The following is a 23,391-nucleotide window of genomic DNA, read 5'->3' on the forward strand; positions in this document are numbered from 1 at the left end:
TAACGAATGAAACTAATAGATTAACGAATGGAGCAATGATTTTTGTAACGAATGGGTTTATAGTTTTGGTAATGAATTGGTTTAAAAGTCTCTCGAATGGTAAAGAATGATAAAGTTTACTGTTCACACGAATGATACATTCACGAATAAAGTTTGAGTAACGAATGATCACGTGAATGATAGGGAATAAGGTTTGAGTAACCAATATGATACTGCAGATGTAAAATAAGTGGTAGTGTAGGCGAATGATCAGAGTTATACCTGAATGACACGTGTCAAAATCGGTTACTATATGAATGGTCAATTACGAGTAACGAATCTGTATTCATACATAACAAATCGTCGTTCGAATCTTCAACACATTAATAAACAATCCAGATTCAAACCGAAATCCATACTTCAATCAAACTTGGAATACAAGTCCAAGTCCTAACCAAATTCAAGTTTAAATAAGCTTTCAAGGTAGAATAAGTTTCCATTTTATTCTCCAAAGCTATATTTTCCTCTAGAGAGTAAATATCAAATGGTTTTTTTTCACACTTTGTACTCGGATCACCAATCATGGGAGGACTGTATACATGATCAAGGGAGGATGTACGGTTTCCAAATGAGCTCTAAGTCCCGTTATCCATTTGCAAAATCATTCAATTTTATCTGCGTTGGAAAATTCAAATGAGACCCGATCTCAGCATCTAAATGAAGCATTTGTTGCATAATCATGTTCTTAGATTCTAAAGCATAGAAATTAGCTATTTCAAAAAGTTTAGGATTCAAACTGTCAAACTTGTAAAGTTATGGGTTAAAACTAGGAAATGATGAAATTTTTGGTATAACGAATGAAACTAATAGATTAACGAATGAAGCAGTGATTTTGGTAACAAATGGGTTTATAGTTTTGGTAATGAATTGGTTTAAAAGTCTCTCGAATGGTGAAGAATGATAAAGTTTACTGTTCACACGAATGATACATTCACGAATAAAGTTTGAGTAACGAATGATCACGTGAATGATAGGGAATAAGGTTTGGGTAACCAATATAATACTGCAGATGTAAAATATGTGGTAGTGTAGACGAATGATCAAAGTTATACCTCAATGACACGTGTCAAAATCGGTTACTACTATTCATATGAATGATCAATTACGAGTAACGAATCTGTATTCATACATAACAAATCGTCATTCGAATCTTCAACACGTTAATAAACAATATAGATTCAAACCGAAATCCAGACTTCGATCAAACTTGGAATACAAGTCCAATGCCTAACCAAATTCAAGGTTGAATAAGCTTTCAAGGGTAGAATAAGTTTCCATTTTAATCTCCAAAGCTATATTTTCCTCTACAGAGTAATTATCAAATGGTTTTTCTTCACACATTGTACTCGGATCACCAATCATGGGAGGACTGTATACATAATAAAGGGAGGAGGTACGGTTTCCAAATGAGCTCTAAACCCCGTTCCCGATTTGCAAAAGCACTCAATTTCATCTGCCTTGGACAATTCAAATGAGACCCGATCTCAGCATCTAAATGAAGCATTTGTTGCATAATAATGTTCTTAGATTATAAAGCATAGAAATTAGCCATTTCAAAAAGTATAGGATTCAAACTGTCAAACTTGTAAAGTTATGGGTCAAATCAAAGAAATGATGAAATTTTGGTATAACGAAAGAAACTAATAGATTAACTAATGAAGCAGTGATTTTGGTAACGAATGTGTTTATAGTTTTGGTAATGAATTGGTTTAAAAATCTCTCGAATGGTGAAGAATGATAAAGTTTACTGTTCACACGAATGATACATTCACGAATAAAGTTTGAGTAACGAATGATCACGTGAATGATAGGGAATAAGGTTTGAGTAACCAATATGATACTGCAGATGTAAAATAAGTGGTAGTGTAGACGAACGATCAGAGTTATACCTGAATGACACGTGTCAAAATCGGTTACTATATGAATGATCAATTACGAGTAACGAATCTGTATTCATACATAACAAATCGTCGTTCGAATCTTCAACACATTAATAAACAATCCAGATTCAAACCGAAATCCAGACTTCGATCAAACTTGGAATACAAGTCCAATGCCTAACCAAATTCAAGGTTGAATAAGCTTTCAAGGGTAGAATAAGTTTCCATTTTAATCTCCAAAGCTATATTTTCCTCTACAGAGTAATTATCAAATGGTTTTTCTTCACACATTGTACTCGGATCACCAATCATGGGAAGACTGTATACATAATAAAGGGAGGAGGTACGGTTTCCAAATGAGCTCTAAACCCCGTTCCCGATTTGCAAAAGCACTCAATTTCATCTGCCTTGGACAATTCAAATGAGACCCGATCTCAGCATCTAAATGAAGCATTTGTTGCATAATAATGTTCTTAGATTATAAAGCATAGAAATTAGCCATTTCAAAAAGTATAGGATTCAAACTGTCAAACTTGTAAAGTTATGGGTCAAAACAAATAAATGATGAAATTTTGGTATAACGAAAGAAACTAATAGATTAACTAATGAAGCAGTGATTTTGGTAACGAATGTGTTTATAGTTTTGGTAATGAATTGGTTTAAAAATCTCTCGAATGGTGAAGAATGATAAAGTTTACTGTTCACACGAATGATACATTCACGAATAAAGTTTGAGTAACGAATGATCACGTGAATGATAGGGAATAAGGTTTGAGTAACCAATATGATACTGCAGATGTAAAATAAGTGGTAGTGTAGACGAATGATCAGAGTTATACCTGAATGACACGTGTCAAAATCGGTTACTATATGAATGATCAATTACGAGTAACGAATCTGTATTCATACATAACAAATCGTCGTTCGAATCTTCAACACATTAATAAACAATCCAGATTCAAACCGAAATCCAGACTTCGATCAAACTTGGAATACAAGTCCAAGTCCTAACCAAATTCAAGTTTAAATAAGCTTTCAAGGTAGAATAAGTTTCCATTTTATTCTCCAAAGCTATATTTTCCTCTAGAGAGTAAATATCAAATGGTTTTTTTTCACACTTTGTACTCGGATCACCAATCATGGGAGGACTGTATACATAATCAAGGGAGGATGTACGGTTTCCAAATGAGCTCTAAGTCCCGTTCCCCATTTGCAAAATCATTCAATTTTATCTGCGTTGGAAAATTCAAATGAGACCCGATCTCAGCATCTAAATGAAGCATTTGTTGCATAATCATGTTCTTAGATTCTAAAGCATAGAAATTAGCTATTTCAAAAAGTTTAGGATTCAAACTGTCAAACTTGTAAAGTTATGGGTTAAAACTAGGAAATGATGAAATTTTTGGTATAACGAATGAAACTAATAGATTAATGAATGAAGCAGTGATTTTGGTAACAAATGGGTTTATAGTTTTGGTAATGAATTGGTTTAAAAGTCTCTCGAATGGTGAAGAATGATAAAGTTTACTGTTCACACGAATGATACATTCACGAATAATGTTTGAGTAACGAATGATCACGGGAATGATAGGGAATAAGGTTTGGGTAACCAATATAATACTGCAGATGTAAAATATGTGGTAGTGTAGACGAATGATCAAAGTTATACCTCAATGACACGTGTCAAAATCGGTTACTACTATTCATATGAATGATCAATTACGAGTAACGAATCTGTATTCATACATGACAAATCGTCATTCGAATCTTCAACACGTTAATAAACAATATAGATTCAAACCGAAATCCAGACTTCGATCAAACTTGGACTAACCAAATTCAAGGTTGAATAAGCTTTCAAGGGTAGAATAAGTTTCCATTTTAATCTCCAAAGCTATATTTTCCTCTACAGAGTAATTATCAAATGGTTTTTCTTCACACATTGTACTCGGATCACCAATCATGGGAGGACTGTATACATAATAAAGGGAGGAGGTACGGTTTCCAAATGAGCTCTAAACCCCGTTCCCGATTTGCAAAAGCACTCAATTTCATCTGCCTTGGACAATTCAAATGAGACCCGATCTCAGGATCTAAATGAAGCATTTGTTGCATAATAATGTTCTTAGATTATAAAGCATAGAAATTAGCCATTTCAAAAAGTATAGGATTCAAACTGTCAAACTTGTAAAGTTATGGGTCAAAACTAAGAAATGATGAAATTTTGGTATAACGAATGAAACTAATAGATTAACTAATGAAGCAGTGATTTTGGTAACGAATGGATTTATAGTTTTGGTAATGAATTGGTTTAAAAATCTCTCTAATGGTGAAGAATGATAAAGTTTACTGTTCACACGAATGATACATTCACGAATAAAGTTTGAGTAACGAATGATCACGTGAATGATAGGGAATAAGGTTTGGGTAACCAATATAATACTGCAGATGTAAAATATGTGGTAGTGTAGACGAATGACCAGAGTTATACCTCAATGACACGTGTCAAAATCGGTTACTACTATTCATATGAATGATCAATTACGAGTAACGAATCTGTATTCATACATAACAAATCGTCATTCGAATCTTCAACACATTAATAAACAATCCAGATTCAAACCGAAATCCAGACTTCGATCAAACTTTGAATACAAGTCCAAGTCCTAACCAAATTCAAGTTTAAATTAGCTTTCAAGGTAGAATAAGTTTCCATTTTATTCTCCAAAGCTATATTTTCCTCAAGAGAGTAAATATCAAATGGTTTTTTTTCACACTTTGTACTCGGATCACCAATCATGGGAGGACTGTATACATAATCAAGGGAGGATGTACGGTTTCCAAATGAGCTCTAAGTCCCGTTCCCCATTTGCAAAATCATTCAATTTTATCTGCGTTGGAAAATTCAAATGAGACCCGATCTCAGCATCTAAATGAAGCATTTGTTGCATAATCACGTTCTTAGATTCTAAAGCATCGAAATTAGCTATTTCAAAAAGTTTAGGATTCAAACTGTCAAACTTGTAAAGTTATGGGTTAAAACTAGGAAATGATGAAATTTTTGGTAAAACGAATGAAACTAATAGATTAACGAATGAAGCAGTGATTTTGGTAACAAATGGGTTTATAGTTTTGGTAATGAATTGGTTTAAAAGTCTCTCGAATGGTGAAGAATGATAAAGTTTACAGTTCACGCGAATGATACATTCACGAATAAAGTTTGAGTAACGAATGATCACGTGAATGATAGGGAATAAGGTTTGGGTAACCAATATAATACTGCAGATGTAAAATATGTGGTAGTGTAGACGAATGACCAGAGTAATACCTCAATGACACGTGTCAAAATCGGTTACTACTATTCATATGAATGATCAATTACGAGTAACGAATCTGTATTCATACATAACAAATCGTCATTCGAATCTTCAACACATTAATAAACAATCCAGATTCAAACTCAAATCCAAACTTCGATCAAACTTTGAATACAATTCCAAGTCCCAACCAAATTCAATGTTGAATAAGCTTTCAAAGTGGAATAACTTTCCATTTTAATCCCCAAAGATATATTTTCCTCTTGAGAGTAAATATCAAATGGTTTTTCTTCATAGTTTGTACTCGGATCACCAATCATGGGAGGACTGTATACATAATAAAGGGAGGAGGTACGGATTCCAAATGAGCTCTAAACCCCGTTCCCCATTTGCAAAATCATTCAATTTTATCTGCGTTGGAAAATTCAAATGAGACCCGATCTCAGCATCTAAATGAAGCATTTGTTGCATAATCATGTTCTTAGATTATAAAGCATAGAAATTAGCCATTTCAAAAAGTATAAAATTCAAACTGTCAAACTTGTAAAGTTATGGGTCAAAACTAGGAAATGATGAAATTTTTGGTATAACGAATGAAACTAATAGATTAACAAATGAAGCAGTGATTTTGGTAACGAATGGGTTTATTGTTTAGGTAATGAATTGGTTTAAAAGTCTCTCGAATGGTGAAGAAAGATAAAGTTTACTGTTCACACGAATGATACATTCACGAATAAAGCTTGAGTAACGAATGATCACGTGAATGATAGGGAATAAGATTTGGGTAACTAATATGATTCTGCAGATGTAAAATATGTGGTAGTGTAGACGAATGATCAGAGTTATACCTCAATGACACGGGTCAAAATCTGTTACTACTATTCATATGAATGATCAATTACGAATAACGAATCTGTATTCATACATAACAAATCGTCATTCGAATCTTCAACACATTAATAAACAATCTAGATTCAAACCGAAATCCAGACTTCGATCAAACTTGGAATACAAGTCCAATGCCTAACCAAATTCAAGGTTGAATAAGCTTTCAAGGTCGAATAAGTTTCCATTTTAATCTCCAAAGCTAAATTTTCCTCTTGAGAGTAAATATCAAATGGTTTTTCTTCACAGTTTGTACTCGGATCACCAATCAAGGGAGGACTGTATACATAACAAAGGGAGGAGGAACGGATTCCAAATGAGCTCTAAACCCCGGTCCCCATTTGCAAAAGCACTCAATTACATCTGCCTTGGACAATTCAAATGAGACCCGATCTCAGCATCTAAATGAAGCATTTGTTGCATAATCATGTTCTTATATTATAAAGCATAGAAAGTAGCCATTTCAAAAAGTATAAAATTCAAACTGTCAAACTTGTAAAGTTATGGGTCATACTAGGAAATGATGAAATTTTTGGTATAACGAATGAAACTAATTGATTAACGAATGAAGCAGTGATTTTTGTATCGAATGGGTTTATAGTTTTGGTAATGAATTGGTTTAAAAGTCTCTCGAATGGTAAAGAATGATAAAGTTTACTGTTCACACGATTGATACATTCACGAATAAAGTTTGAGTAAGGAATGATCACATGAATGATAAGGAATAAGGTTTGAGTAACCAATATGATACTGCAGATGTAACAAATGTGGTAGTGTAGACGAATGATCAGAGTTATACCTGAATGACACGTGTCAAAATCGGTTACTACAATTCATATGAATGATCAATTACGAGTAACGAATCTGTATTCATACATAACAAATCGTCATTTGAATCTTCAACACATTAATAAACAATCCAGATTCAAACTCAAATCCAGACTTCGATCAAACTTTGAATACAATTCCAAGTCCCAACCAAATTCAAGGTTGAATAAGCTTTCAAGGTCGAATAACTTTCCATTTTAATCTCCAAAGATATATTTTCCTCTAGAGAGTAATTATCAAATGGTTTTTCTTCACACATTGTACTCGGATCACCAATCATGGGAGGACTGTATACATAATAAAGGGAGGAGGTACGGATTCCAAATGAGCTCTAAACCCCGTTCCCCATTTGCAAAATCACTCAATTTCATCTGCCTTGGACAATTCAAATGAGACCCGATCTCAGCATCTAAATGAAGCATTTGTTGCATAATCATGTTCTTAGATTATAAAGCATAGAAATTAGCCATTTCAAAAAGTATAAAATTCAAACTGTCAAACTTGTAAATTTATGGGTCAAAACTAGGAAATGATGAAATTTTTGGTATAACGAATGAAACTAATAGATTAACGAATGAAGCAGTGATTTTGGTAACGAATGTGTTTATAGTTTTGGTAATGAATTGGTTTAAAAGTCTCTCGAATGGTGAAGAATGATAAAGTTTACTGTTCACACGAATGACACATTCACGAATAAAGTTTGAGTAACGAATGATCACGTGAAGGATAGGGAATAAGGTTTGGGTTACCAATATAATACTGCAGATGTAAAATATGTGGTAGTGTAGACGAATGACCAGAGTTATACCTCAATGACACGTGTCAAAATCGGTTACTACTATTCATATGAATGATCAATTACGAATAACGAATCTGTATTCATACATAACAAATCGTCATTCGAATCTTCAACACATTAATAAACAATCCAGATTCAAACCGAAATCCAGACTTCGATCAAACTTGGAATACAAGTCCAAGTCCTAACCAAATTCAAGTTTAAATAAGCTTTCAAGGTCGAATAAGTTTCCATTTTAATCTCCAAAGCTAAATTTTCCTCTTGAGAGTAAATATCAAATGGTTTTTCTTCACACATTGTACTCGGATCACCAATCATGGGAGGACTGTATACATAATAAAGGGAGGAGGTACGGATTCCAAATGAGCTCTAAACCCCGTTCCCCATTTGCAAAATCACTCAATTTCATCTGCCTTGGACAATTCAAATGAGACCCGATCTCAGCATCTAAATGAAGCATTTGTTGCATAATCATGTTCTTAGATTATAAAGCATAGAAAGTAGCCATTTCAAAAAGTATAAAATTCAAACTGTCAAACTTGTAAAGTTATGGGTCAAAACTAGGAAATGAAGAAATTTTTGGTATAACGAATGAAACTAATAGATTAACGAATGAAGCAGTGATTTTGGTAACGAATGGGTTTATTGTTTAGGTAATGAATTGGTTTAAAAGTCTCTCGAATGGTGAAGAAAGATAAAGTTTACTGTTCACACGAATGATACATTCACGAATAAAGCTTGAGTAACGAATGATCACGTGAATGATAGGGAATAAGATTTGGGTAACTAATATGATTCTGCAGATGTAAAATATGTGGTAGTGTAGACGAATGATCAGAGTTATACCTCAATGACACGTGTCAAAATCTGTTACTACTATTCATATGAATGATCAATTACGAATAACGAATCTGTATTAGGGATGGCAAAAATCCCCGAATCCGACGGGGAAACCCGAAAACCGGCTTATTTCGGGTCGGGTCGGGTTTTGTTTTTTCGGTTTCGGGTCGGGTTTCGGAGACTGTTTCGGGGATTGTTTCGGGTTCGGGTTCGGGTTCGGGTTTGGGTACCCCCGCCCCGACCCGCCCCGATATAATATATATAAATATAAATAAAAATAATATATATATACATATATTAAAAACCTAAACCTAACAATCTCAAATCTAAACCTAACAATCGCCATCTCACTGTCTCAGTACCTAAACCTAAGTTGTGAACAATCTCAAATCTCTATCTCTCTGCTTAATCGCCGTGCACCACTACTGATGCAGAAGTTTATTTCGATAAATGTTCAGTTTCGGGTTTTCGGGTTCGGGGACGGGGCGGGTCGGTTTCGGGTTTTCGGGTTCGGGGACGGGGCGGGTCGGGGGGTACAAAAAACCAAACGGGGAATCCCCGAATTAAACCCGACGGGTAATGGGGCGGGTACGGGGATGGTTTTTGGTTTCGGGTTCGGGTTCGGGTTAAGCAAAACCCGCCCCAAACCCGCCCCGTTGCCATTCCTAATCTGTATTCATACATAACAAATCGTCATTCGAATCTTCAACAAATTAATAAACAATCTAGATTCAAACCGAAATCCAGACTTCGATCAAACTTGGAATACAAGTCCAATGCCTAACCAAATTCAAGGTTGAATAAGCTTTCAAGGTCGAATAAGTTTCCATTTTAATCTCCAAAGCTAAATTTTCCTCTTGAGAGTAAATATCAAATGGTTTTTCTTCACAGTTTGTACTCGGATCACCAATCAAAGGAGGACTGTATACATAACAAAGGGAGGAGGTACGGATTCCAAATGAGCTCTAAACCCCGGTCCCCATTTGCAAAAGCACTCAATTACATCTGCCTTGGACAATTCAAATGAGACCCGATCTCAGCATCTAAATGAAGCATTTGTTACATAATCATGTTCTCAGATTATAAAGCATAGAAAGTAGCCATTTCAAAAAGTATAAAATTCAAACTGTCAAACTTGTAAAGTTATGGGTTAAAACTAGGAAATGATGAAATTTTTGGTATAACGAATGAAACTAATAGATTAACGAATGAAGCAGTGATTTTGGTAACAAATGGGTTTATAGTTTTGGTAATGAATTGGTTTAAAAGTCTCTCGAATGGTGAAGAATGATAAAGTTTACTGTTCACGCGAATGATACATTCACGAATAAAGTTTGAGTAACGAATGATCACGTGAATGATAGGGAATAAGGTTTGGGTTACCAATATAATACTGCAGATGTAAAATATTTGGTAGTGTAGACGAATGACCAGAGTTATACCTCAATGACACGTGTCAAAATCGGTTACTACTATTCATATGAATGATCAATTACGAGTAACGAATCTGTATTCATACATAACAAATCGTCATTCGAATCTTCAACACATTAATAAACAATCCAGATTCAAACTCAAATCCAGACTTCGATCAAACTTTGAATACAACTCCAAGTCCCAACCAAATTCAAGGTTGAATAAGCTTTCAAAGTGGAATAACTTTCCATTTTAATCCCCAAAGATATATTTTCCTCTTGAGAGTAAATATCAAATGGTTTTTCTTCATAGTTTGTACTCGGATCACCAATCATGGGAGGACTGTATACATAATAAAGGGAGGATGTACGGATTCCAAATGAGCTCTAAACCCCGTTCCCCATTTGCAAAATCACTCAATTTCATCTGCCTTGGACAATTCAAATGAGACCAGATATCAACATCAAAATGAAGCATTTGTTGCATAATCATGTTCTTAGATTATAAAGCATAGAAATTAGCCATTTCAAAAAGAATAGGATTCAAACTGTCAAACTTGTAAAGTTATGGGTTAAAACTAGGAAATGATGAAATTTTTGGTATAACGAATGAAACTAAATGTTTAACGAATGAAGCAGTGATTTTGGTAACGAATGGGTTTATAGTTTTGGTAATGAATTGGTTTAAAAGTCTCTCGAATGGTGAAGAATGATAAAGTTTACTGTTCACACGATCGATACATTCACGAATAAAGTTTGAGTAAGGAATGATCACATGAATGATAAGGAATAAGGTTTTTTTTGGGTAAAGGGATTCACCCGGTTAAATGCATTCCACACAATCAAAAAGTACAAGTAATATGACAGAGTGCCATATTAGTTCTCATGTATGACATGCCATACAAGAGTAAACAAACCAAAACCACCAAACATTGGTAAACACAGCCAAAGCTTACACAAGAACAATGTAAATAAACAAAACTAAAACAAATCAACCATTATCATCAATCTGGTGGGAAACTCCCCGCGGAAAGTGCCAATCCTCGAGAACCCGATTAACCCGTTCAGAATTCTTGAACTTTAGAGTCATAAGCTTTAGGCGCGTCCCCCTAATGATTTCGTCCGCAACCATCTTCGGGGTCTTCAAAGAGTTCTTGAAAAGCCGGTTGTTTCGCTCCTTCCAGATAACGTAAACCGAAGCCCCAAATAGCAGCCGATTAACAACATTTTCAATAGAGTTGGACATTCCAAATTGAGACACATATTGAAGAATATTCGCCCAACCATTCCTACATCCCTGCAACTTCCCTTTCATTCTTACAATACTCCAAACCTCAGCAGAGAACTTACACTCAAAGAAGAGGTGGTTACGAGAATCCGGCTCTCCATTACAAAGAGGGCAGCAATACAAGTTATAATTTGGATACCCACCAATTTTCCATCCCATAATACGATTCTGTGTGCTCAACCTATCATGAAGCACAATCCACAACATAAAGGAGTGTTTTGGAACACATTGAGAGAACCAAACAACATGCACCCAAGACACCTTATCAGCCGGTCTCCGAATAAGATTCCAAATTCCAGACGCCGAGAAATTCATTGAAGTCCCATTCTCATCCATTACCACGATCTTGTCCCTCTCATCCGGACAAATGCTGACTTCTTTTAGGTTCAAAAGAATTGGATACCTCAAAATCCAATCCGGCGGCCAACCCCAGTTATTATGATGAACAACATCACTGACACAGGTCTCTAAAGACAAGCCAGCACGATGAATAGCTCTAGGGTTAATATATTCAATTAAAGGACAAATCTCATCCCACTTATCATACCAAACTGAAGTAGATCTCCCATTCCCAATTTCATGCCATATAAATTTTCTAATCTGAGGACGGAACTGAAGAATTTTCCTCCATCCCCACGTACACGAGTTAGGAATCTGCAAGCTCCAAAAATTTCGCCCCTTCATTTTATACTCATAAATCCATTTAACCCACAACGAGTTACGCACATTGATTAAGCTCCAAATATGATAAACCAGCAGAGAGTTATTGACATCCCGTATACGCCGGATACCCAAACCACCTTCACACTTCGGCCGACACACAATATCCCAAGAGACTTTATGCTTTCCCTTATTTTGACCATAATCCCAAAGAAAGTTTTTAATTCGTTTCTCAAGATCAGCAATAAGTCTAGAAGGGAGAGAAAACACAGCAGCCCAATAAATATATAAAGACGAAAGAACAGACCTGACCAGCTGCAATTTACCCGCAAAAGATAAAGTTTTATTCTTCCAATCTCCAATCCGACTATCCATACAATCCAGCAACCTCTTACAATCCCGGTAATTTAACCTCGTGGATATAAGAGGAACCCCCAAGTATTTAACCGGGAGCCTTCCTTCAACAAAGGGCATAATATTCAAAATACCACCTTTAACACGGTCCGGGACATTACAGAAAAACGCGGTACTTTTCGGAACACTCGGAGTAAGCCCGGACATATCTTTGAAATCATTCAGAGCCCCCATAATAATTTTAGCAGAATTCACATCACCACGAGCAAACAGGAACAAATCATCCGCAAAGCAAATGTTGATAATATTTAACTTTTCACAACATCGATGAAAACGGAACGATCCATCAATACGAACCTTTCGATGCAGAATCAACGTGAGAGCTTGCATAACCAGCGTGAAAATATAAGGGGACATCGGATCACCCTGTCTCAGACCTCTTTTACCACTAAAGAACCCGTGTAAATTCCCATTAACTGCTATCGAAAAAGAAGAAGTGGTTATGCACTCCATTATCCACTGAATCATCTTATCGTGGAAACCATACCCAAAAAGAATATCACGTATGAAGTCCCAACTGACCGTATCATAGGCTTTCTGGATATCAACTTTAAAAGCACATCTAGGCGGACCTGTATTAGTGTGGTAATTATGCATTAATTCTTGGGTCAAAAGGATATTATCAGAAATCCTACGCCCAGGCACAAACGCTGACTGATTAATATCAATTAACGACTCCAACCCCTTCATCATACGAACCGAGATAATCTTGGTAATGCATTTATATAAAGTGTTGCAGCACGAGATGGGACGAAAATCATTCGGAGTCACAATATTAGTCACTTTAGGAATAAGGGCAATAATGGTGTGGTTTACCTGTTTAAGGAGACTTCCTCTGCTGAAAAATTCACGAACCGCCAAACACACATCTTTCCCAACAATATCCCAAGAACTCTTGAAAAAGGCCGAGGAAAAACCATCAGGTCCCGGCGCTTTGGAATTCTCAATAGAGAAAACCGCATCCTTGATTTCCAAATCGGAGATAGGTCTAATCATAAACTCCGCCTGGGAGGCCGAGAGTTTAGTAGTAAACATCTGATTATCCAGTTTCCTCAATGGTTTCAAATCAGAGCCAAAGATGTTCGTAAAATGATTAACAAACACCGAAGGAACATCCAACCCCTCAAATAAACGGCCCTGAGCATCACTTATAATATCAATGCGACCCCTATGGTTTCGCATTTTCAAAGAATTGTGAAAGTATGCAGTATTAGAGTCACCAAGCTTTAACCAATCAACTTTAGCCTTTTGTTTAAGGAATTCTTCCTCATCCTTAGCCGCCTCATGATAAGCCTTAAGATAATTACTCTGTTCCCGAATCAACTCCAAATTAGTAGGGTCAGTGTCAAGGCGGGTTTGACAAGCATCCAGACGGGTTCTTAGGTCAGTAACTTTCTTATGGAGATTGCCTTGCCGGTACAGCAAAGAACGAATAGGGTGTTTTAAGTTCTGGAGTTTCTTTACCACGCGAAACATGTGATACCCGTTCACCTCAATATTCCATCCTTTAGCAATAATATCATGATAACCCGGTTTTTCAATCAAGAAATTAGGGAATTTAAACGGTTTAGGCTTACCTTTAATAAGAGAGGGGAATTTCAATAGACATGGAGAGTGGTCTGAAATCCGGTACGGAAGGAACACCGCCGAAGAATCATTAAAAATCTCCAAGAATTTAGAGTTTCCCATCACCCTATCAAGCTTTTTAAAATGGCCCATACCCGTTTTCGGTTTATTGCTCCAAGTGTATTTGAGTCCGACCCCCTTTATATCCTCAACTTCAATGTTGTTAACACAATCACGAAAATCAATCATTCCAGTAGAAATTTTGGAAGAACCATGCAAGCTGTCTTCCAAACTAAGAGCACAATTAAAATCACCAAGTAAAGCCCAAGGTTTATCACGAGTGAGTTGTTTATGAACAAGAAGATTACGCCATAACTCCCTTCTTTTCAAATAACAATTCTCAGCATACACGAAAGAACCATACATCACCTTGCAATCAAGCTTAAACTTTAACTGAACGTGAAGAACCTGATTCGAATAATCAATAACCATAAGATCAACCAAATCCGTATTCCACCCCACAATAATCCGAGTACCTTTATCACAAACACTACCATTGCTGGTCCAATCCCAATTATTACAGATCTTCTTACAAACATCAAAAACCGCGTTTAATTTGACGTGAGACTCAAGAATAGCGCATACCTGAATATTATTATCTTGTATTACCTTACGAACCTCTTTTTGTTTAAGAGGGCGGTTCAACCCTCTTATATTCCAAGTGGCGATGGTACCCATTAAACACCCAATTCACCGGGTGTGCTTGCACCCTCAGAAAAAATATCCGCTTTCATAGCTTTAGCCACATCCGTAACCAACTCCTCCACATCATCATCATCTTCATCACTTTCCGACTCGTCCGCCAACTTACCAAACCTGTTACTGGTTTGGACAGTATGATTTTCCTTTAACTGGACCCCCTTAGCCATGGAAGTTGTAGGTTTACCCACAGGATAATTATTGTCTTGTTCTTGAGCGGATGGTTTATTTATAGTTTGTGGCACAGCAGGTTTAACCACCGGTCGGTAGACAAGATTATGTTTCTTGATTTGCGTATTAACTTTTTTCTTTCCCTTCACCCTCTGGAAACCATCATCATTAGTGACTTTCGTTTGTTCGTCATTTAACTTTCTATCGTGAACTTGTTTCGGGCACTGGGCGTTCGAATGGCCAAACACCTCACATAAAGAACATCTGGGGGGCTCCCAATCATATTCAACTTTAATCTCCGAGATCTTATTTGTCTCCCCCCACGTATCCGGAACAGCAACAACAAGCTTCCTTTTAATCTCCTGATTTGCATGGAGCTCAACCTGTACTCTAGCAAAACTACTTCTTCCCCACGATTCCTTACACATATTAGCAGTATAAGAGTCCATACTTATCGGATCCCCAATTCTTGACGCGAGCATACTTAGACCCTCCTCAGTAAAGGCACCCAGGGGAATGTTTTGTAATTTGACCCAAACCGGAACAGACCGTACATCCTCCTTCTCCAAATCTGACTCCATAGTCCAAATTTGGAGAATAATGGGAACATTCCTAATCATCCAAGGACCATCCTCAATCAACTTCATCATCCCAGCTTCCGTATGGAACTTGAAAAAGAAAAACCCTTTCGCATTCATCATTAGTCTCGTAAGCCCATATTTGTTCCAATTTTTCTTAGCAAAATCCTCAACAACCGGAAAAGGGAGTCTATTACCCAAAAAATAGCCAAACAAAGTATTATTAAACCTCTCTTTAACTTTCTTGACAGAATCAACCGGTATAACCACATCAACTCCATCCATCGTTGATTCAACATTTACTTTTCTTAAAGTTGCCTTCGATGTTTTGTTTTCAAGTTGAACAACACTCATGTAGGAAGGCTTTGAATTTTCCATATGTTTTTCCTTCCCTACATCCCTCTGAATATTAGACGATTCAGCTCCAACCACCTTATTTTCGTTCGGAACAAAAGCTGAACAACCCTTATCTTGTTGACTCTTTAGCGAACCTGATCCAATACCCTTGTTATCGCTCAAGCAACCACTAGCTTTGTTCCCCACGGCTGAACAACCACCAACATTATGGATAACGTCATTTAACGGAGCAGTGAATGTAGTGTTTGCAGCAAACGAACCAAAAGAACCCGTAACATTAGGGTTTCCCGAAGAACCAGTTTTCAGAACCCCCCTACGAGGGGGAGCCCCATCAATGTTCGTTACCCGATTCGCTGGAAACCCATGTATAACCTGATCAACAGAACCAATGCCACCCTTATTCTCCATGCAACCCCAATAAAAATCCAGCCAAGATACCCCAAAATCAATATCAAGATCAAGATCAATAAATAAGGAAACACGAATCAGCCAAGATCAAACCAAATCAAGAACAATATCTCACTCACAATAAACCAAATCAGCCAAGAACAAGATCAAAAACAAGATTCGGCCAAACCAAGATCAAGATCAAGATCAAGAACAAGGTCCGCCAATAACAAGATCAAGATCAAGATCAAGAGCAAGATTCAGCCAAGAACAAGATCTCACGTAACAGCCAAGAACGAAGAAACCAAGAACAAGATCAAGAACCAATAACAAGAACCTTAATCCAGCCGAATCCAAGAAACCCAAGCCAGCCGAATCCAAGGAACCAAGAGGAGAATGGAACCTTAATCCAAATCTGCCCAAAGATCCAAGATCTAACAACCCCAAGAACGAACAAGATCAAGAAACAAGAAACAACCCTAACCTTGAAAACCACAAGATCCTTAATCAATTAATAGGGTGTTATCGATCTAACTAAACTATAACAATAGCCGTGATCAATAACAAACCTACTAAGCAATCAGAACCAAGGATTGGAACAAGATTAGAGCAACAAAAAAACCCAAGGAAAGCCAAAAACCCTATGCGGCCGATCGCATAGGGTTAGACACCAAAATCGCCTTCCTAGAGAGAGAACCTGTTTTTTCCTTCTAGTTAGTTCAGTTATAAGGAATAAGGTTTGAGTAACCAATATGATACTGCAGATGTAACAAATGTGGTATTGTAGACGAATGATCAGAGTTATACCTGAATGACACGTGTCAAAATCGGTTACTACTATTCATATGAATGATCAATTACGAGTAACGAATCTGTATTCATACATAACAAATCGTCATTCGAATCTTCAACACATTAATAAACAATCCAGATTCAAACTCAAATCCAGACTTCGATCAAACTTGGAATACAAGTCCAAGTCCCAACCAAATTCATGGTTGAATAAGCTTTCAAGTTCGAATAAGTTTCCATTTTAATCTCCAAATCTATATTTTCCTCTTGAGAGTAAATATCAAATGGTTTTTCTTCACACTTTGTACTCGGATCACCAATCATAGGAGGACTGTATACATAATTAAGGGAGGATGTATGGATACCTAATGAGTTCTAAACCCCGGTCCCCATTTGCAAAATCACTCAATTTCATCTGCCTAGGAAAATTCAAATGAGACCCGATCACAGCATCTAAATGAAGCATTTGTTGCATAATCATGTTTTTAGATTCTAAGGAATAGAAATTAGCCATTTCAAAAAGTATAGGATTCAAACTGTTATACTTGAAAAGTTATGGGTCAAAACTAGGAAATGATGAAATTTTTGGTATAACGAATGAAACTAATAGTTTAACGAATGAAGCAGTGATTTTGGTAACGAATGGGTTCATAGTTTTGGTAATGAATTGGTTTAAAAGTCTCTCGAATGGCGAAGAATGATAAAGTTTACTGCTCACACGAATGATACATTCACGAATAAAGTTTGAGTAAGGAATGATCACAAGAATGATAAGGAATACGGTTTGAGTGACCAATATGATACTACAGATGTAACAAATGTGGTATTGTAGACGAATGTTCAGAGTTATACCTCAATGACACTTGTCAAAATCAGTTACTACTATTCATATGAATGATCAATTACGAGTAACGAATCTGTATTCATACATAAGAAATCGTCATTTGAATCTTCAACACATTAATAAACAATCCAGATTCAAACTCAAATCCAGACTTCGATCAAACTTGGAATACAAGTCCATGTCCCAACCAAATTCAAGGTTGAATAAGCTTTCAAGGTCGAATAAATTTCCATTTTAATCTCCAAAGCTATATTTTCCTCGTGAGAGTAAATATCAAATGGTTTTTCTTCACACTTTGTACTCGGATCACCAATCATCGGAGGACTGTATACATAATTAAGGGAGGATGTACGGATTCCTAATGAGTTCTAAACCCCGGTCCCCATTTGCAAAATCACTCAATTTCATCTGCCTTGGAAAATTCAAATGAGACCCGATCTCAGCATCTAAATGAAGAATTTGTTGCATAATCATGTTTTTAGATTCTAAAGAATAGAAATTAGCCATTTCAAAAAATATAGGATTCAAACTGTAATACTTGTAAAGTTATGGGTCAAAACTAGGAAATGATGAAATTTTTGGTATAATGAATGAAACTAATAGTTTAACGAATGAAGCAGTGATTTTGGTAACGAATGGGTTTATAGTTTTGGTAATGAATTGGTTTAAAAGTCTCTCGAATGGTGAAGAATGATAAAGTTTACTGTTCACATGAATGATACATTCACGAATAAAGTTTGAGTAAGGAATGATCACAAGAATGATAAGGAATACGGTTTCAGTGACCAATATGATACTACAAATGTAACAAATGTGGTATTGTAGACGAATGATCAGAGTTATACCTCAATGACACTTGTCAAAATCAGTTACTACTATTCATATGAATGATCAATTACGAGTAACGAATCTGTATTCATACATAACAAATCGTCATTCGAATCTTCAACACATTAATAAACAATCCAGATTCAAACTGAAATCCAGAGTTCGTTCAAACTTGGAATACAAGTCCAAGTCCCAAACAAATTCAAGGTTGAATAAGATTTCAAGGTCGAATAAGTTTCCATTTGAATCCCCATAGCTATATTTTCCTATTGAGAGTAAATATCAAATGGTTTTTCTTCACAGTTTGTACTCGGATCACCAATCAAGGGAGGACTGTATACATAATAAAGGGAGGAGGTACGGATTCCAAATGAGCTCTAAACCCCGTTCCCCATTTGCAAAATCACTAAATTTCATCTGCCTTGGACAATTCAAATGAGACCCGATCTCAGCATCTAAATGCAGCATTTGTTGCATAATCATGTTCTTAGATTATAAAGCATAGAAATTAGTCATTTCAAAAAGTATAGGATTCAAACTCTCAAACTTGTAAAGTTATGGGTTAAAACTAGGAAATGATGAAATTTTTGGTATAACGAATGAAACTAATAGATTAACGAATGAAGCAGTGATTTTTGTAACAAATGGGTTTATAGTTTTGGTAATGAATTGGTTTAAAAGTCTCTCGAATGGTGAAACAAACATAACAAAAACAAATCAACCATTATCATCAATTTGTTTTGAAACTCCTCTCGGAAGGTGCCAATCTTTGAGGACCCGATTGACCCGTTCAGAATTCTTGAACTTTAGAGTCATTAGCTTTAGGCGAGTACCCTTAATGATTTCATCAGCAACAATCTTTGGAGTCTTCAAAGAGTTCCTGAAAAGCCGGTTATTTCGTTCCTTCCAAATTACGTAAACCGAAGCCTCAAGTAACAGCCGATTAATAACATTATCAATAGAGTTGGACAAACCAAATTGAGACACATATTGCAGAATATTCACCCAACCATTCATGCACCCCTGAAACTTACCTTTCATTTTGACAATACTCCAAACCTCAGAAGAGAACTTACACTCAAAGAAGAGATGATTACGAGAATCCGGCTCTCCATTACATAAAAGGCATCAATACAGGTTATGATTTGGATACCCACCAATATTCCACCCCATTATACGATTCTGCGTGCTCAATCTATCATGAAGCATAATCCACAACATAAAGGAGTGTTTTGGAACACATTGAGAGAACCAAACAACATGCATCCAAGAAACCTTATGAGCCGGTATTCGAAGAAGTTGCCATATTCCTGAAGCCGAGAACTTCATTGAAGTCCCATTCTCATCCATTACCACGATCTTGTCCCTCATTTCCGGATAAATACTCACCCCCTTTAAGTTCGAAAGAATTGGGAATCTCGAAATCCAATCAGGCTGCCATACCCAGTTATTATGAAGAACAACATCACTGACACAGGTTTTTAAAGTCAAACCAGCCCCATGTATTGCTCTCGGGTTAATATAATCACTTAAAGGACATAAATCATCCCATTTATCATACCAAAGTGAAGTAGATCTCCCATTACCGATTTCATGCCATATAAAATGTCTAATACGAGGACGAAACTGAAGAATCTTCCTCCACCCCCAAGTACAAGAGTTAGGAATCTGCAAGCTCCAGAAATTTCGCCCCTTCATTTTATACTCATGCATCCATTTAACCCACAACGACTTACGATCATTGATTAAACTCCAAATATGATAAACCAGAAGAGAGTTATTGACATCCCGGATACGCCGGATACCCAAACAACCTTCACTTTTCGGCTGACAAACAATATCCCAAGAAACTTATGCTTTCCCTTTTTGTGTCCAAAGTCCCAAAGGAAATTTTTAATCCGTTTTTCAAGATCAGCAATAAGTCTAGAAGGAAGTGAGAAAACAGCAGACCAGTAAATATATAAGGACGACAGAACAGACCTGACCAGCTGAAGTTTACCCGCAAAAGATAAAGTTTTATTCTTCCAATCTCCAATCCGATTATCCATATGATCCAGCAACCTCTTACAATCACGGTAATTTAGCCTCGTAGAAATAAGAGGAACTCCCAAGTATTTAACCGGGAGTCTACCTTCAACGAAGGGCATAATATTCAAAATCCCACTTTTAACGCGATCCGAAACATTACAGAAAAACGCGGTACTTTTCGGTACACTAGGAGTAAGCCCGGACATATCTTTGAAATCATTGAGAGCCCCCATAATAGTTTTAGCAGAATCCACATCGCCTCGAGCAAACAGGAACAAATCATTCGCAAAGCAAATATTGATAATATTTAATTTTTCACAATGACGATGAAAACGAAACGAGCGTTCAATACGAACCTTTCGATGCAGAATCAACGTGAGAACTTGCATAACCAACGTGAAAATATAAGGAGACATCGGATCACCCTGTCTTAGACCTCTTTTACCACTAAAGAACCCGTGTAAGTTCCCATTTATGGATATCGAAAAAGAAGAAGTGGTTATGCATTCCATTATCCATTGAATCATCCTATCGTGGAAACCATATCCATATAGAATATCACGAATGAAGTCCCAACTGACCGTATCGTAAGCTTTCTGAATATCAACTTTAAAAGCACATCTAGGCGGACCGTTATTAGTGTGATAATTATGCATTAATTCTTGGGTCAAAAGGATGTTATCAGAAATTCTACGCCCAGGAACAAACGCAGACTGATTGATATCAATTAACGACTCCAAACCCTTCATCATACGAACCGAGATAATCTTGGTAATGCATTTATATAAAGTGTTGCAGCACGAGATGGGACGAAAATCATTAGGAGTAAAAGTGGTGGTCACTTTGGGAATAAGGGCAATAATAGTGTGGTTAACCTGTTTAAGGAGACTTCCTTTTCTGAAAAATTCATGAACCGCCAAACAAACATCTTTCCCAACAATATCCCAAGAACTTTTAAAGAAGGCCGAGGAAAAACCATCAGGCCCCGGCGCTTTGTTATTCCCAATAGAGAAAAAAGCTTCCTTGATTTCCAAATCGGATATAGGTCTAACCATCAGCTCCGCCTAAGAGGCCGAGAGCTTAGTAGTAAAAATCTGATTATCTGGTTTTCTCAATGGTTGCATATCCGAACCAAAAATGTTCATAAAATGATTAACAAACACCGAAGGAACATCCGATCCCTCATATAATTGGCCCTGAACATCACTTATAGTATCAATACGACATCTATGGTTCCGCATTTTCAAGGAATTGTGAAAATACGCAGTGTTAGAATCACCAAGCTTTAACCAATCGACTTTAGCTTTTTGTTTTAGGAATTCTTCCTCATCTTTAGTTGCCTCATGATAAGCCTTAAGATAATTACTTTGCTCCCGAATCAACTCCAAATTAGTAGGGTCAATGTCAAGACGGGTTTGACAAGCATCAAGAAGGGTTCTTAGATCATTAACTTTCTTGTGGAGATTGCCTTGTCGGTGCAACAAAGAACGGATTGGATGTTTTAAGTTTTGGAGTTTCTTTACCACGCGAAACATGTAATAACCATTCACCTCAATTTTCAAGCCGTTAGCAATAATATCATTATAACCCGGTTTACCAATTAAGAAATTAGGGAATTTAAACGGTTTAGGCTTACCTTTAATAAGAGAGGGGAATTTCAATAAACATGGAGAGTGATCTGAAATCCGGTATGGAAGGAACACCGCCGTTGAATCATTAAAAATATCCATGAATTTAGAGTTTCCCATCACCCTATCAAGCTTTTTGAAAAGACCCATACCCGTTCTCGGTTTATTGTTCCAAGTGAATTGGAGCCCGACCCCATTTATATCCTCAACTTCAATGTTCTTAACACAAGCACGAAAATCAAGCATCCCAGTGGATATTTTGGAAGAACCATGTAAGCTGTCTTCCAAATTAAGAGCACAATTAAAATCTCCAAGTAAAGCCCAAGGTTTACCACGAGTGAAATGTTTATGAATTGCAAGATTATGCCATAACTCCCTTCTTTTCAAATAACAATTTTCAGCATACACGAAAGAACAATACATCGCCTTATTATCTGAACGTGAAGAACCTGGTTCGAATAATCAATAACCATTAGATCAACCAAATCCGTATTCCACCCCACAATAATCCGAGTACCTTTATCACAAACACTACCCTTACTAGTCCAATCCCAAGTGTTACAAATCTTCTTACAAACATCAAAAACCGAATTTAATTGTACGTGAGACTCAAGAATAGCACACACCTGAATATTATTATCTTGGATTACCTTACGAACCTCTTTTTGTTTAAGAGGGCGGTTCAACCCTCTTATATTCCATGTAGCAATAGTACCCATTAAACACCCAATTCACCGGGTGTGCTTGCACCCTCAGAACCAATATCCGCTTTCATACTGTTAGCCACATCCATAAAAAGCTCCTCCACATCATCCTCATCTTCATCACTTTCTGGTTCATCCACCAAACTACCAAACCGGTTACTAGTTTGGACATAATGCTTTTCCTTTGACTCAACCCCCACAGCCATAGAAGTTGTAGGTTTACCCACGGGATGATTAGTGTCTTGTCTATGAGTGGATGGTTTATTTACAGGTTGTGTCACAGCAGGTTTAGCTACCGGTCGATAGACAAGATTATGTTTCTTGACTTGCGTAATAACTTTTTTCTTTCCCTTCACCTTCTGGAAACCATCATCATTAGTGACT

The sequence above is a fragment of the Bidens hawaiensis genome, unplaced genomic scaffold (genome assembly GCF_021521415.1).
Source record: "Bidens hawaiensis isolate Kalapana, Puna unplaced genomic scaffold, B.hawaiensis_p1.1 tig00004857_1, whole genome shotgun sequence".
NCBI classification, from domain to species: domain Eukaryota; kingdom Viridiplantae; phylum Streptophyta; class Magnoliopsida; order Asterales; family Asteraceae; genus Bidens; species Bidens hawaiensis.